The sequence below is a fragment of the Lactuca serriola genome, chromosome 6 (genome assembly GCF_051521515.1).
Source record: "Lactuca serriola cultivar US96UC23 chromosome 6, Lser_US96UC23_V15, whole genome shotgun sequence".
NCBI classification, from domain to species: Eukaryota; Viridiplantae; Streptophyta; class Magnoliopsida; order Asterales; family Asteraceae; genus Lactuca; species Lactuca serriola.
In genome coordinates this window covers 199619172-199635391 of record NC_136413.1, presented here as the reverse complement: position 1 = coordinate 199635391, position 16220 = coordinate 199619172, and the positions used below count along the sequence as shown (strand labels likewise).

The 16220-nt window shown below is 40.7% G+C and overlaps 1 non-coding gene across 1 annotated transcript; it reads right to left on the bottom strand.

The window, feature by feature from the left end:
- Window positions 1-15172: 15172 nt before the first annotated feature.
- LOC145060802 (small nucleolar RNA R71) lies at window positions 15173-15279 on the bottom strand. The gene has a single exon (XR_013686985.1). It is a non-coding gene; the product is annotated as a small nucleolar RNA R71 (small nucleolar RNA).
- Between the last annotated feature and the right edge of the window lie 941 nt (window positions 15280-16220).

The following is a 16220-nucleotide window of genomic DNA, read 5'->3' as shown; positions in this document are numbered from 1 at the left end:
ACTGATAGCACGGGGTGCTTTCGTATTAGCGGTCAATGGTAGAAAGTGTTGTAAGACTACGGGGCAGCCGTAGCATTCCATAGTAGCTTCGTTGGCAGAGTTGGGGCAAGGCCCTTATCTCCTAGTGATCAAACAGGGATCAGGAATAGGTAGTGGGCAAGAATGGTAGGGAGTTTGCCTGTATAGCCCTAGAAAGGTGAAACCTTGGGAGAGGCAGCTCTAGGATTTAGTTGTGTGAGACCTGTGGGCGAGGCCCGTATGAGAGTAACAGTATAGGTAAGACCTAAGAGCAGGGTTGCTCAGTAGTATGGTTGGGTGAGACCCGTGGGCGAGTCCCAAGCGAGAGTGGTTAGACAAGTGGGACTAGAAGGATAGAGGCGGGTAAGACCCGTGGGCGAGGCCCGTGAGTTTTAGCAACACAGGTGGGACCTAGTACGGACCTTAGTGTCAAGATAGGAAATCGAGGATCCCAGGATTGTAGTGCCTGAATGGCAGAATAGATTGAGCAGTTATAGGTGGTCGGAGTTTCTTCGAAATTCGCTGGGAGCGACTATGAGTTGTGTTAGGACTAGCGACCGGGGGGAGCCGGTAATCCGGATATTGGTAGGACGGTAGGGACCAGGGTGGTCTCAGTCATCCGGAAGGCAGATAAGGAATAGCAGAATTTACAGTCAGTAGCAGTGCGGGCATGCAGTGTATGGTGGAATTCAGTTAGTTGATCGTGGGGTGCTCGAAACCAAATTATAGTATAAAGAAATGCCCAGTGGATACTAGCGATAATGACCCGTACTGGAGGTAGCGGGAGTGATGGATTTGGTGAAGATAGGATCTTCACAGTGGCAGAGGAAATAGTTGGTTATGGAGCATTGCCTTGGGAAGGCAAGGAAATCGCGTAAGGAAAGAAGGGGTGAACCCCTATGGGGTCAGTACAATACTTGGAGAGTACCAGAAGGATTGTCGGTTGAGTAAGTTGTGTTTCCAGACTATTCAGGGTCAGGGTTAACCCGAGATTATTATCCGCAAGGATTGATGTTAGTCAGAATGACCGGGCGGAAGACCAGCGAAGGTAGGAAGCTGGTGTTGGAATAATTAGTAGGGTATTGGAGGCAGATTGCAGGCAGTGGGCCATAGCAAACTTCGAGGAGGAAGTTTAGTTTAAGTGGGGGAGAGTTGTAACACCCAAAGTCAGGAAGGCCAAGAAAGGAAAGAAAACCCTAAGTTTTAGGGACGAATCGACGAGGCCAAGGAGGAACTCGGCGAGTCCGAGCGGGATCCGGGTCAAGGAGTAAGTGACCGACTCGGCGAGTCGGCCAAGGAGACTCGACGAGTCTGGTCTGAACAAGGAAAACCCTAAATGTGGGACTTGGAGCCTATTTAAACATCTCATTCTCTCCCCTAGGGTTCCTTTACTGCCTCTTTCACCCAGAACACCGAACCCTAAGCCCCATTGTTGCTCATTTAAGCTTCCAAGCCATTTTTTGGCGATTTGAAGGAAGAACAAAGAGGGGAATCATTGAAGCTTCAAGGATTGGCCTTAGATTTGGAGTTTGTGAAACCTTTCTGAGTTATTGAAGGTACTAAGTCGTTTCCTTCATTTAGATCTATTCTAGTTGTGAGTTTTGGGGATTTTTAGCCATAATTAGTTATCCATTAGAGTTAGAAGCCAGATCTGAAGTTGCTACTTCGGATCTAAGCACATTTTGGCCTTGTGAAGCATAAAGTAACTACCCTTGAGCTGATTATGAAGCCTCCTTGCCTTAAACCCTAGTTTATGGTGTATTTAGCCTAGATCTCCTTCTCTACACGTAAAGTTTGCAACTTTTCGTGAGGAATAGGCTTGGGAAGGGTAGATCTACAGTTTGGAGTCCATGCATGACTCAAAAGTCCTCTACATGTATAAAGATCTGAATGGACTCGGCGAGTCCTTTGAGTGGAATCGGCGATTAGCATGAAGATTAGGAGGAACTCAACGGGTGGAATGAACAACTCGTCGAGTAGGATGAAGATTGCCTTGGACTCGGCGAGTCTGTTCTTGGACTCGGCGAGTCAGGACGCGAAACCCCAAACCCTTCAAGTTGAGACTCGAATCAGTGATTCGAGTGGAGACTCGGTGAGTTGGACAGGTCAGGACTTAGAAATCGGTAGACTCGGCGAGTCGAGGCGCGAGTGGAAGGACTCTGAGCATATGAACTCGGCGAGTCAGTAGGCTGACTCGGCGAGTAGGGTTGACCTGGAAGGTTGACCTTGAACAGGACTCTGACTTTGATTAGAGTTGATTTAGTCGACTTTTGGGGGTCAGGTAGACTAAGTATTTCATTGATAATGGTAGCTTGGGGAGCTGGTGGAGCAGGAGTTCAGAGAGTTGCCGGGCGGCGGCTAGAGGGATTATCAGCAAGTTCAGCAAGTGCAGGTGAGTTTCCCTTTTGTGTGAATGGGTCTACGGCCACAATGCCAGCCCATGTAGTTATGAGTAGAAGACCCGGGGGTTAGCCCTAGGCACAATATGCTAGTATGATATTCAGTACGAGGTCCAATGATAGCGGGCGGGTGCCCAAGGAATGGTATATATGATATTTTTATACTTGTCGTCTGTGTGATACATGTATGTGCCTGGTAGGGAGGTGAGTGTGGGCGAGGTCCCGTACCTCACCAATAGCAGAGTGTGGATGGTGTTCCACATGTCATTAGCAGCAGAACATGGGCGGGGCCTAAGTTAGGGAAAGAGTGAGTGTGAGCTAGGCCCGTATCTCACTACCAGTAGGAGTGTGGACGGAGTTCCATGACTCACCAGTTGCAGGACATGGGCGAGGCCCAAGATAGGCGAGGCCTTTAGAACAGGAATCGGTAGTGTATGCTTAGTGTGTATCTGTTGCGATATGTTTATGTGTTAGTATTTGTTGGCGGGCGAGGCCCAATGACAGACGAGGCCTAAGTGAAACAAATCTGTATCCGAGTGGGGCTCGAAGCCTGGCGAGGCCTGGAGCGGCGGGGCCGTTGTAGCGGGCGAGGCCCGAGGCAGGGGGCGTGGCCCAGTATGTGCAGTATGTGGTTATGCATGGTATGTGGTAGGTTGGGGAACTCACTAAGCTTCGTGCTTACGATTTTCAGTTTTGGTTTCAGGTACTTCCAGTAGCGGAGGGAAGAGCTCGGGGTGATCGCATGGCACACACCATAGATTAGACAGCCTGGGAATGTTTTACTCTGATAACGAGCATGTGTTTTGGAAATCTATACTCTTATTATGTTTTGGATTGATGATTTTTCTTTAAGTAATGTTTTATTAAAAAAAAATTTAGTCTTGAATTTTGGGACGTTAAAAGTTGGTATCAGAGCCTTGGTTTGAGGGATTCGGACATACTCTCGGGTGTGTCTGAACTCAAACTAAGGAATTGGTATGGAAGTTTTCAAAATGAAAAGTCAGTTTTGTAAAAAGAGTTTGAGAAAGAAAACAGTTTTAGAAAAGCAAAAGAACTCAGAAAGAAAAGAATTTTGAAAGGACAAAAAGGGTGTGGTGAATGCAATCAGTCGAGCTCAAGTAAGTACCCCAAAATACCCATACAAGTTTATGTTATGATTATCAGTTAGTAGAACAGCATGCTAGATTAGGACTAAGGATCTACGGAGGATGCCTTATGTGCCTATTATATGTGCTTTGAGCTGCATGATAGTGCTGATTAGACAGTAGTATGATAGCCTGTTTAGGTTATGCCTGAGTTTATGAGTTTGTGTTGCATGCTAGTACAGATTCTTGCTATGGGGATATGATTGCTTTAGTATGTTATGGTTAGATTTTTCCCTTGTCTGAATGCTGCTTTCTTTGTGCATTGTGGGATTCTGAGTGATGGGAGTTAGCCATTAGGTGAATACATCACGTCACATGTGATCAGGGTTGAATAATCGCAGAGTACTGGATTTGGACCTATTGCGTAGCTCTTGTCTGAGTCCAACCGTTGTAGGGACGAGTCTTTTACTCGAAGGATTATCTAAGCCTCGTCACATGTGATGGTATTCAGGTGATGGCTAATTGGCATCACAAGGAGGCCTTCAGCAGCTGAGGACTAGTCTGAGTTGAGTTGGAGGTTCCCTAGGGTAAGCCTAGGATGAGATAGTGTTGGGAGCAGTAGTAGTGGAAAAGGGACAAGGTGGAGTCAAAGCAATTCCTGAGGAAAGTACGGATAGATGTGGAAGGTAGTATGGGCCCGTACTACTGAAAGCAGAGGATCCGTACTCGATTCCGGAAAGGCCGAGACAAGACTGGGAACCTGGTAGTTTGTGTGTTTGGTCTCGCAGCAGTGATAAGTATTCTGATATTGGATGTATGATATTTTCAGCATGGTGACGTTGCGAGAGAGACCAGTGGGCGGATCGGGCGCCGGGGAGGGATCAGGCTCGGGTTCAGGAGCCGAGCAGCTCGAGGAGCAAATGAGGGAGCTGATATTAGTGGAGGTTATGCTTAGAATTCTAGATCAGACTCCTGTGATCTTTGGCATGGTCAAGGAGGGTATATTGGAGATTTTGGATGAGAGGCTGGGAGCCTTCCGTACTAAGATGATGGCTTTGATGGGAGCGCGTACCTTGACATTTCGAGAGTTGAGGGCTTGCTGGGGCACCAGATTATCATGGGGCTAGGGACCCCATCGCTAGCAGCAGATGGTTGGCTGATGCTGCCAACGCATTCCGTACGAGTCGGTGTCCTGAGGGGGACAAGGTCAGACTCGCTTCCTGTCTTCTGAAGGACAGAGCGAGGGATTGGTGGGATGAGATCGGTCATGCTTTGGGTGATGATGCCGCATTGGACGCGATGACATGGGGTGATTTTTCAACCAGGTTCAGGGCGGAGTTTTTGCCAATTATTGAGGTGTAGCAGTTGGCACGGGAGTTTCAGGATTTGACGCAGACCACTGAGACTGCGGCAGAGATCACCGCCAAGTTTAGGGAGAGGGCTCTTCTCGTACCGCAATATGTCGGGGATGAGGAGATGAAGAAGGCCCGATAGCATGAGATGTTGAGGGATGACATCAGGCAGTTTGTGAGCAGGTCCAGCTGCAAAACGTTGGAGGATATGATCGCGCGAGCTAGAGAGAGAGATTGATTTGGAGCAGATCCGGAAGAGGAAGATGGATGAGGTTCAGGCAGCCACGGGCTAGGGCAAAAGGCCTAGGGGATCGGATTCGAGATCGAGGGATTATCAGGACCGCAGTCAGTGCGGGAAGTGTGGCAGGGCGCACGGGGGCGCATGCAGGAGTGGTAGCGGTGGTGAGTCTAGCTGCTTCAAGTGCGGTCAGACTGGTCATTTTAGCAGGGATTGTACTGTTACCACCACTTAGGGATCCGACCTGATATGTTTTCACTGCAATCAGCGGGGCCATAAGAAGGCCTAGTGCCTCACTTTGCTTCCAGCAGGACGGGTGATGACACCTGCCCCTGCAACTTTGAGGATCACAGACGGCCGTCAGGGCCGAGCAGAGGCGCCTGCGGTAGGAGGTAAGGATTTTCAGATGACTACCTTGGAGACGCGATCAGCATCGGACGTTGCAGGTATGCGATTTCCATTTTCAGTTCTTTTATTTGTGCATGATTATATTGTTATGGTTCTGCATCATTATCGGTATGAGTATTTTATTTTTGTGCGGCTTGATTGTGATCGAGTTATATGTCATCTGCATACCTTGGATATTTGAATGGTAGTTAAGGGATGGGCTCTATTGGAGAAGGTTGCTTAGGATGCAGTAACTGTAGCATGCCTGGGAGGGACTTGGTATGTCTCGCTAGTTCGGAGCCGTATAGTTTTAGAAATGGACTGGTTAGATCCCAAGCTATGGTAAGCTTAGGGTTCCTTAGCAGATTGATTATGGAATGGTAGCAAGGATTGGGATTTCTTTTCGAGCATTGAGCAGCGAGGTGTAAGCAGGATCGAAGTGGGGGAGAATCCTCCGAGTGTACAAGGGTAAGAGCACGCAGATTAATCGGTGACCCTAAATTATTAATATAATTATTTTAAAAAAAATATTTCCTAAAAAAATAAGTATTTGAAAACTTAAAATTTTGAAATTTTGAAAATTTTAGTACAATATTTTAATATTTGAAAACTAAAAAATTTGAAAACTTAAAATTTTGGTGTAATATTTGAAAATTAAAAATTTTGAATTTTTTGAGTATTTCCCGCATATGACCGCTGAGGACCGCTAAGCCCACGTTTGAAAATTTTTGACCAATTTCCACCAAGCACCCTAATTGTAATCGGTTCAAGGCGCCAAACGATTAATCGCCGAGTAATCGGCCGCCAAGGCCGATTTCTGCAACACTGGAATATAGCAAGTTTGTTATATTTTAGTCCTAAATACCATAAATTATTGACATTGAATGATAGGTTTTATTAACAAGTTTGTTATGTACTTTTGTTATATTAGATATTATAAAATCTTTTTTTTTTCAAATTCTTGTTGATTTAGGTTATTACAACAACAAAAGTCCTTTATACCATACTAGTATTGTCCATAAAGAAAACATAAAGAATGAACTTGTATGTGAATACAATTGAGGAGTATAGAAAACGCCAAAAGACCCAAAATTTTGGTTCGCTTAGAACCCCCAAAATGATTGAGCCGCACTCACCGCCTCTAGCTGTGATCTTCTAGTCTACTAGATTGCTAATCGCTCCAAAGCTTCCATCTGAATTAGGTGGACAACTAAAAATATCATTCCCTAAAGAAGGGCTTGTGATAGAAGTTAGCTAATGTCTTCTCGTGGGTTGCTACTTCGTTGTTTTTGGATGGTTTATAAGTTTTTGCATGAGATCATAGTTTTTATTGGATATCCAAAATCATCTGGTACAGATTTATACTCTTTATTAAAAATAAATTATATGTTTTATATATTTAATAAAAAAGTGAATCATTAAAAATTAATTCAAACATATTTTTTTCTAGAGCAAATTTATATAATTTGTCGGAAACAAGACTTGAAACTAACAAAAATACTAAACCGTATTATTCGAACGACACACGTCAACCTATCCAAAACTCACATGAGAGATCAATCATGAAATAAAAAAATATTTTGAGTGTGGCAAACTTTGCTCCCCATAACTCCTATATGGAATTCTACTTATCTCCCATTACAAATTTCAAACGCCTATTATATATATATATATATATATATATATATATATATATATATATATATATATATATATATATATGAAATCGTGTTTGTTTATATATTTTTTATAAAAACGTGTTTGAATAATTTTTTATATAATATGTGTTTGTATATATTTTATAAAATCGTGTTTGTATACATCTTATAAAAACGTGTTTGAATAATTTTTAATATAATATGTGTTTGTATATATTTTATAAAATGTATACAAACATGTATTATACAAAAAATTATTCAAACATGTTTTTATAAAAAAAAAATATAAACAAACACGATTTTATAAAAAAAATATAGATAAATTAGGTGTTTTTATACATTTTTTTTTGTAAAATACGTTTTTCTATACATTTCATATAAAAACCGATTTGTATATATATTTATATACTTAATAAATATTTATTTTTATAACTAGATATTTCATATACAAAAAAGTTTTTATATAGAAAATATAAGATTTTTAAGTAAAAATACGTTTTTTTTGTATAAATATGATTTTATAAAGATAAAACATATTAAAAACAATTCTTTGAGAAAAAAGTTGTAAAGAAAACTAAATTTAGGATGAATTCGTAATAAAATTCTAAAATTTGGGCAAAAAATATAAAGTTTTGACCAAATTTGTAACAAAATTTAAAATCTGGGCCAAAAGTGTAAATTTTGGACCAAATTTGTAATAAATTTTAAATTCTGGGCCAAAAATGTAATTTTTGAAAGTTGGATGACCCGTTGACCGGGTCAAAGGGTTAAATTGAATATGATTACCGGTATTTAGGATTTAATTGAATAAAGAAAATATATAGGGACTAAATCGATTATGAGGCCAATATGTAGGGACTTTATTGTAGTTTTCGCTATTAAAATTTGATAACTTTTCTTATTAATTGAATGATAAATTGTTGTGCTTGTTAAACTTATTATTAAACTTTTATGCTTATTTAATTATATTCTTACGATTAAAGTTAGATTTATAAACTTTTGAATAATTTTTCTTAATAATTAATGGTCTCCGATTAATCTCCGTCTAGCCGATTAATCCCTAGACTCTAGTCCCCCGACTAGCTAACGTGTAACGTTTTCTGCAACCTTGATATATATATATATATATATATATATATATATATATATATATATATATATATATATATATATATATATATATATATAGAGAGAGAGAGAGAGAGAGAGAGTTATGTTTAAATGTTTCTCACATTTAGTAGAATTTCTATATATATATATATATATATATATATATATATATATATATATATATATATATATATATATATATATAATTACTACTAAATTCTTATTGGTGCATACTAGAACACCAAAAAGGTTGAGAACGCGAGAACAAAACATTATTTACCATTTATTTTATACAATAAAATAACAGTTTTGTCCTTACTTTGCATTTAATGTTCTATTAAATGTTTAGTTGGTTAAGTAATAATGAGGGGGTATTTTGGTAAAAATCTTATTTATTTTTAGAAGTGGACTATTATTTTGGGACAAACAAAAATGGAAAGATGGACTATAATATTGGGACGGATGGAGTATAAAGTTAAAACTTTAATTACTATATGTATAAGAAAATGTTAGTCGAATAAATAAATAACCATCATTCACGAAACCATGCTATCAATGAGTTATAAGTAAACGGCCTATAAAATTACAGTGAATGGGTGTCATTTTCACCCACCGCTCCCCTGTGTGGTGGAGGGTCGTTAGTCAAATGGGTTCGATTAACATAATCTCATTAAACGTGTAATGATATAAACTTATAAAGTAGTAAAACCTTCTTTTAAAATCTCACTCAAGCTACTTTAGAAAAATGTGAAATATTGCTAATTCATGAAATCGCACATCATTCTTTATTATCCGTTAGTGAAGAGTGTGTGGCGCAAGGAAAGCCAAACGTATCAAATGCAAATGGTATGAACACATGTTGATTTTCCATGCACTGTTTCTCATGTTTGGTGACATTGCATGTAGCAGCTTTTAATGCAGCCTGTCCCGCTGTGAAACCCCGACCCTCAAGCTTACGAGAGGGGATACCCCTGTAAGGTCCACACATGTGTGTTTCCCTCCAACCCATCCAAAAATGAAAACGCCGGCCAGTCTAAGGGTTGACCTTCCTTCTGTCGGGTCAGTCAGGAAATTCACAGGAGCCTCTTTCGTGGCGGAAACCCCGACACACTTACATATGTCGACCAAACCGCATCCGACGCAAGGAAACCAAAAGTATCAAATGCAAATGGTATGAAATGTGTGTTGATTTTCCATGCACGGTTTCTCATGTTTGGTGACCTTGCATGTAACAGCTTTTAATGCAGCATGTCTTGCCGTGAAACCCTTAACCCTCAAGCTTATGAGAGAGGATACCCCTGTAAGGTCCACACATGCGTGGTTCCCTCCAACCCATCCAAAAATCAAAACGTCGGCCGGTCTAAGGGTTGAGCTTCCTTCTGTCGGGTCTGTCAGGAAATTCACGGGAGCCTCTTTCTTGGCGAAAACCCCGACATGCTTACGTATGTCGACCAAAACATCCCTAACCATATCGTGCCTGTATTTAAACCCTGGGAGTTCTTTGCAATGAACTATGTGCTCGCCGAAAGAGTCCAAACATGCCTCGGGACACACCAGACATATCCCATCGACTGGGAATATTGGAATCATTAGTCGATATTTGAGGATGGTACGATACTCCACCGGAGATATATGTTGGCCAATCCCATCTATAGGGATAGCTAGAATAAAATCTTGAGCATGTGGTGCACGTAAACACTGGAAAACTGCTTTCTACGAGCCGTCATATTGAAATTCATTTCCATGTCCTGGATAATTTTACTAAAAAGGGCACTTGCCAGTGTATTCTGGGATTTAAGGGGGGTGTCCTTAGTAGTAAAACTGCTAAGGTCAATGTCTGGAAGCTTGTTACGAAGAGAATCTAAGGCACAAGCATAATTAGAATCCATACCATAAATGTCGCTATCCCGTAAGATGTGGTATTGCAATACCCAAGATTGGGCCCTTGAGGCAACAAAAGAATATGAGGATGCCTCTACCGCCGAGTATAAACCCAAACCACCAAACTGAATGGGTAGTGAAGCAAGTCGCCACTGTATGTTGCCAAAGAAGGGGCCACCACAATGTCCTCAATCTCCCAGTGTAATCCATTATCGAATAACAAAGCCGCCTCCTCCATGTTAACAGGTTGGCACGTCCTCAACCCAAATAAAAGTTTAGCAATACCCATACAAGACCGAAGTAGAAGGAGCTCACTCTGTGGGTCAGAAAATTGTGGAAGAAGGCGCATCAAATTCACAGCGCCTTCAACTCTCTTTATGGCTAAGTTGCTAATGAAACTAGCATCTCTGCTAACAGCTCCCCTGAGAAGTTTCACCCCTAATGGTGGCCTCCCGATGCCAATCGGGAATAGCCCCACACGCAACTTCCTTCCATCACACGAGGGCCAAAGGAGCTCGGTTTTATTGATATTCAACTGAAGGCCCAATTTTGGGCCAATAGCCTTAATGATGTCTAAGGCTTTGGCCACCTCCTCAGAATCTCCAATAAGAGTGCCATCATCCAGGTACCATGCATGGAGAAGAAGCTTGCAATTTTCTCTAATATTATGCAAGAACGGGTGCAACACAAGGGCAAAGAGAAGTGGTCCCAAGGGGTCTCCTTGTTGAACTCCAGTAGAAGACCAAATATGTGTGTCCCCTAGATATAACCTTGCTGCTTGACCATAAAGGAATTCTACCCACAAGAATATAGAAGGGCACCTCAATCTGACCTCATGAAGTAATGCGGATCTGTTAACAAGGTTAAAGGCATTGTAGAAGTCCACAGTAAGCATGGAAAGAGACCCGTCATTGTGTCATTCACTCAACACCCTGTTGGCGCTATGTAATATCCCTTCAGCGCCACCCGACACCCCGAACCCGAACTGAAAATCATTGAGATACTTGGCCATTTCTTTACCAACACCTTTCATATCCAACTTGGAAACCAAACGTCTCCATATAGTTCCTACTGCAATAGGTCGTATTCCCTTGTCAGGTTTTAGAAGCGGTGTAAGAGGAGCAGAGGCAACAAATTCCGCCAAACTCAAAGGGCATCTCCCCTAGCCATAAATTAATCACACATGTGATAGAACATAGGAGGTCTTTGGCAATTGCTGAACCTTCTCCACAAAGAGCATCTAAAATATGTTGAGCTCTCAACCCATCTCTTCCCACACAAGGTTCCTTTAGGGAATGATTTAATGCCCCCAAGGACATTGTCAATCCTCTAATGCCTTCGTGGTAGCATCCCCGTATGGAGCAACCCCCGAGGAGCATAATACTTTCACTGCTGCAGTGAAATGCCCATCAACAACCTTACGAAGACATTGTCTGACGTTAACGTCAGCCCGTGTTCTATCCTCCTGAATGTACTCTTCTTTTTTGCCTTGTTGCTCCATCCTTGCATTGTCAACCAAGTTTTTAACAAGCTTGGCTATACCATCTTCTATACCCCAAGTAGCTAATGCGCTTAAGATGTTACGATGTTGCAAGGACTTCCTATTCCCATACTTACTTTCTTGTCTATTATTGGGCCTAAACACCTGAAGAGTACACCTAGGAAGAATTAACAATGTAACTCATGATTCAATGGACCCGGGATGAGCAGCAACCTTGGAAAGGGCTACTTTCAAATACTGAGAGAAAGCCATACGACAATTATGAGGGATGCTTTGGTCAATGGATCTGTAATTTGGGCTTAAGTGCTTAAGCCATTAAGCACTTATTAGAGTTTTGGTAAAATTTGCATATGCCCCGCATAAGTTCTGTACGCCCAGCATACTGAGTCAACCACCCCGACGGTGGTCAACGCAAGCTGGAGTATGCCTAACGTACCAGAAGGAGTACGCCCCACGTACACCCTCTGTTGGGATTTTGACGAATTGGGCTTCGGGATTGGGCCGCCTTTGGACTAGTTGGACTTGGGCCTTGCTGGGTGTTCTGAATAATTGGGTTTTGGGCCAATTTTGATTATGGATCCTATAATAAGTCCCAATTAGGGAGTTAGGCTCAATTGGGAAAATTGGGCCATTAATGGGCTTTGGATATATGGACTTTTAAGATCATGGATTTGGCATTGGGCTTTGGCCCAAATTCGAGAAAAGGCAATATTGGACAATTACTCTGTGCGGGACCCTTGGGCAATATTGGGATCCCAATTATTGACTTAGTATTCGTTATTTTGGATGGTTCGGGATTTTCGGTGAGACAGCGGTCGGAGACTTTCAATCCAGTTCTGCACTACTTGTGAGGTGAGTTCTTCTCGCTATATCAACAAGGTCTAAGGCACCAATGCTGACCCTTTTCGGATTTTCATCCGGGTTATTGCATGATATGCTTATTGATTTACATCCTGGTAGTTAGGATGGTGATATGCTTAACCTGGTTAGGTCGGTATCCCGGTATATATGATGATGCTATGTTAGTGACCCGTTAGGTCTATATCCTGGTTATAGGATGTTGCTATGATTAATGATCAGTTAGATCGGTTTGACTGTTATATATGCTAGTGTATGATATTTATGTGCACATGATTGTTTTATTGGGGGTTGGGGTGAGGCGGTTATGCTTTGTGTTGAAGACTAACATACCCAGGGCGGTCCGGATAGACTGAAGGCCCTGCGAGGCGGTCCAGTCAGGCCGAAGGCCCGACGAGTGGTCCGGATAGGCTGTAGGCCCTACGAGGCGGTCCAGTCAGGATGAAGGCTCATTATGCATGCTTTTTGTTTATATGATATGATTATGATTGTATGGCATTGGTATTTTTGGGGAACTCACTAAGCTTCAGGCTTACAGTTGTTGATTTTGTTTCAGGTACTTCTGATGACCGTGGGAAGGCGAAGGCGTGATCATACACCTCTTTATGTTTTCATGATTTGATTCTGGGATACTCAGACATTATACTATTTTGGAAACAAGTTTTGTAATCATAATTGGTTTTGAAATGTTTTAAAAAAGTTTTAAATTTTGCATGATTTTTATGGATGTTACACGTTGGATGGATTGGAGAGAGTTTCCAGAAGACGATTTTCAGAAGTTTAGAGGCTAGAAACTTGGTAATACACCAAGGAGGAAGAAGAAGAACATACTTTACTTTTTGATTTAGTACATTACTATGCTTTTAATTATCAAATATAATTGTTTGTTTGTTAGTATGAGTAGCTAAATCTAGCTGCTCTTGTTAGCTAGATGAAGCTGGAACTCATGAACTAGTAATTTGATTAAGGATTCTTTTAGTTGGTTATTTACTTGTGTTTGATTGTTTATACCTAGCATGTTAGAACTTGATACTTAGGATTGCTTAAACTCATGTTTTGTGTAGTTAGTAAATATTGAATTACATGAACTTGACACCTAGTAATTTAGTGACCATTGAATTGCAAGAGCTAGGATCAAACCAATCTTAGGTAAGTAATCAAAGTATTAGTTTTGGCTGTGCTAGAGAAAATATATTATGATTATAATATTGTGTTTACCTAATCAATCTTACATAGCTCTAATCCATTTACTAATTGATTTTGTGTTAAATTATGTGTGACTATGCATAGATCTACATGAATTAATTCAACATTAGTAAATTTGGGCTTGAATTGCTAATAAAATATTAATTGGTAACCAACGAGAATTATCCTTAATTAATAGCTAAATAATGAGGGAAAGTGGATTCAAACTAACAGAAGTGATTTTCATAATTGATTGAATTAGTTGTTGATAATTTAAGTTTATCTAAACTTGCAAAATTAGATATAAACCAATTTACTTTGCTAGAATTTTAGGTTAATTTAATGGTGAGTAGATTAATTAATTACAACCGTTCCTTGAGTTCAATACCCGAATTTTGTGATATACTATTTGCAAAGGGGTACACTGCCCTGGGTCGAATAGCTAGTAGATTAGGAGGTAAAATTAGGTGTAGCTGTTTCAGACGCAACAAGTTTTTGGCATTGTTTCCGGGGAACGACTTATTTAATTGTTGATTTATTTGCTTTAGGTTAATCAATTCTTTTTGTGGGGTAAAACCTGCAAAAATTTAATTTTCAGCTTAGTTTGTTGTTTCAGTACTAAACTCACGATGTGAGCCTTAAGCTCACGACGTGAGCCCAGTCATTCTTCGGTTTCCTTCGTTTTTCTTTTCTGTTTACATTTTCTATGACAACATGAGGTGGTGATCTTTACCACGTCGTGGTGGCCAATCAGTAGGCAATTTTTAGTTATTTTTTGTTCATATTTACGTTTTTATTCTTGTTTCTATTGCAGTTCATGACCAGAGGTTCCAACACGCCTTTGGTACCACCACTTGAAGATCCAGAGTCGGCCCTTCACAAAAAGACGAATAAGAACGAAGGAGTAAACAAAAAAACAAAGAAGTCACCTTTCAAAGATCTAAAATCAGTTTTTAGGAAGAATAAAGGGAAGAATGTGGGAGAGTCAAGTACATCTTCGAAGGACAAAAGCAAAATTGAAGACCTTCATCAAATACCTAGTCCACAAGAATCCGAATACGAAACTGAAACAGAATTTGAATTAGGAAAAAGCAAACCCGAAGATGAGCCAGAAAGTGAAATGGAAAATATTGCGGATATATCCATGGGAGCATAAAAAAAGCGAATCAGAGACGATGCTGGTCCTGGTTTAGTATAACCTGCAATTCTAGCAGCAACAACATTCGAGCTAAAAGGACACATTCTTACTATGCTGAAGGATGTACCATTTTCTGGAAAGGATCATGAGGATGCTTACAAACACTTATATGAGGTCAATGACATTGCATACTATTTCAATGTCCTGAATGTTCCTAGAGACATTCTTGCTAAGGATGCTTCTTGTCACTTTTAAGGGAGCTGCAAATGATTGGTTGAAGGCACTTCCACCTGGTGCAATTACTACTTTGGCACAAATGCGAGCAATTCCTAGAAAAATTCTGCCCACCATCAAAGATATCTAAACTCAAGAAGGCAATAGCCAACTTTGATCAATAACCGGGCGAGTCGCTTTATGAGGCATGGGAGCGATATAAAGGGTTACTAAGAAAATGCCCTCAAAATGACCTTAACATACAACAAGAAGTGTCTATATTATATGACGGGGTGAATGCCATGACGATGCAACTCCTTGATTCCCAAGGGCCGCTTACTAAGAAAAATCCGGGTGAAATCAAGGAGTTAATAGACGAATTCTCCGAGCATTCTTGTGAGTACCATAATCCAAGACATGATAGGACAAGGGGAATTGGTAGTGGAAGATTAGAAGACATGGATGTTGTGCTAGTAATGCTGAATAATATGGACTGGATGATGACAAAGATGGACCAATCAATTCATGCTATTAGAGTTGGATGTGAAAGATGCAATTGTCCACACTTGACCAAAGACTGACACTTAGATGATAATGGGAATAAGAAGGTACATGTTTGCTACTCGAGCGGAGATAAATATGATGAAGACTGGAGGAAACCTAAGAAGAAGTGGTTGCCATTGAAGAATATAAGAAGCAAAAAGAAGAAAAATATAGGCAGACTGGCTGAGGCTTCTACCAAAAAGAACAACCACCACCTGAAAAGAAAGTTGATTTTGAGACCATGCTAGTTAGATTCATGGAGTCTTCAGAGAAAAGACATGATGAGACAGATGCAGCGATAAAAGATCAAAGGATGATGATGAAGGATCAACAAGCCATGATGATAGATCAACAGGCTATGATGATTGACCAACAAGCATTATTAAGAAATCATCAAGCATCGATCCAAAATCTCGAAGCCCAACTTGGTCAACTAACAGATTTGGTACATGAACGATTATCTCCATGAATTCCCGAGAAAAAGCTTCAATCGCATGTTATGGTGGTCGATACTGAAGAGGATACCATCTCTGAGTTCCTTAAATCTCTTAAGTCAATCCACAACATACTGGACCAAAGACGAAAAAGTCAAAACTCGAAGAAAAAAATTCTACTGAAACATCGAGCTCATGACGTGAGCCTTCAAAGCTCACA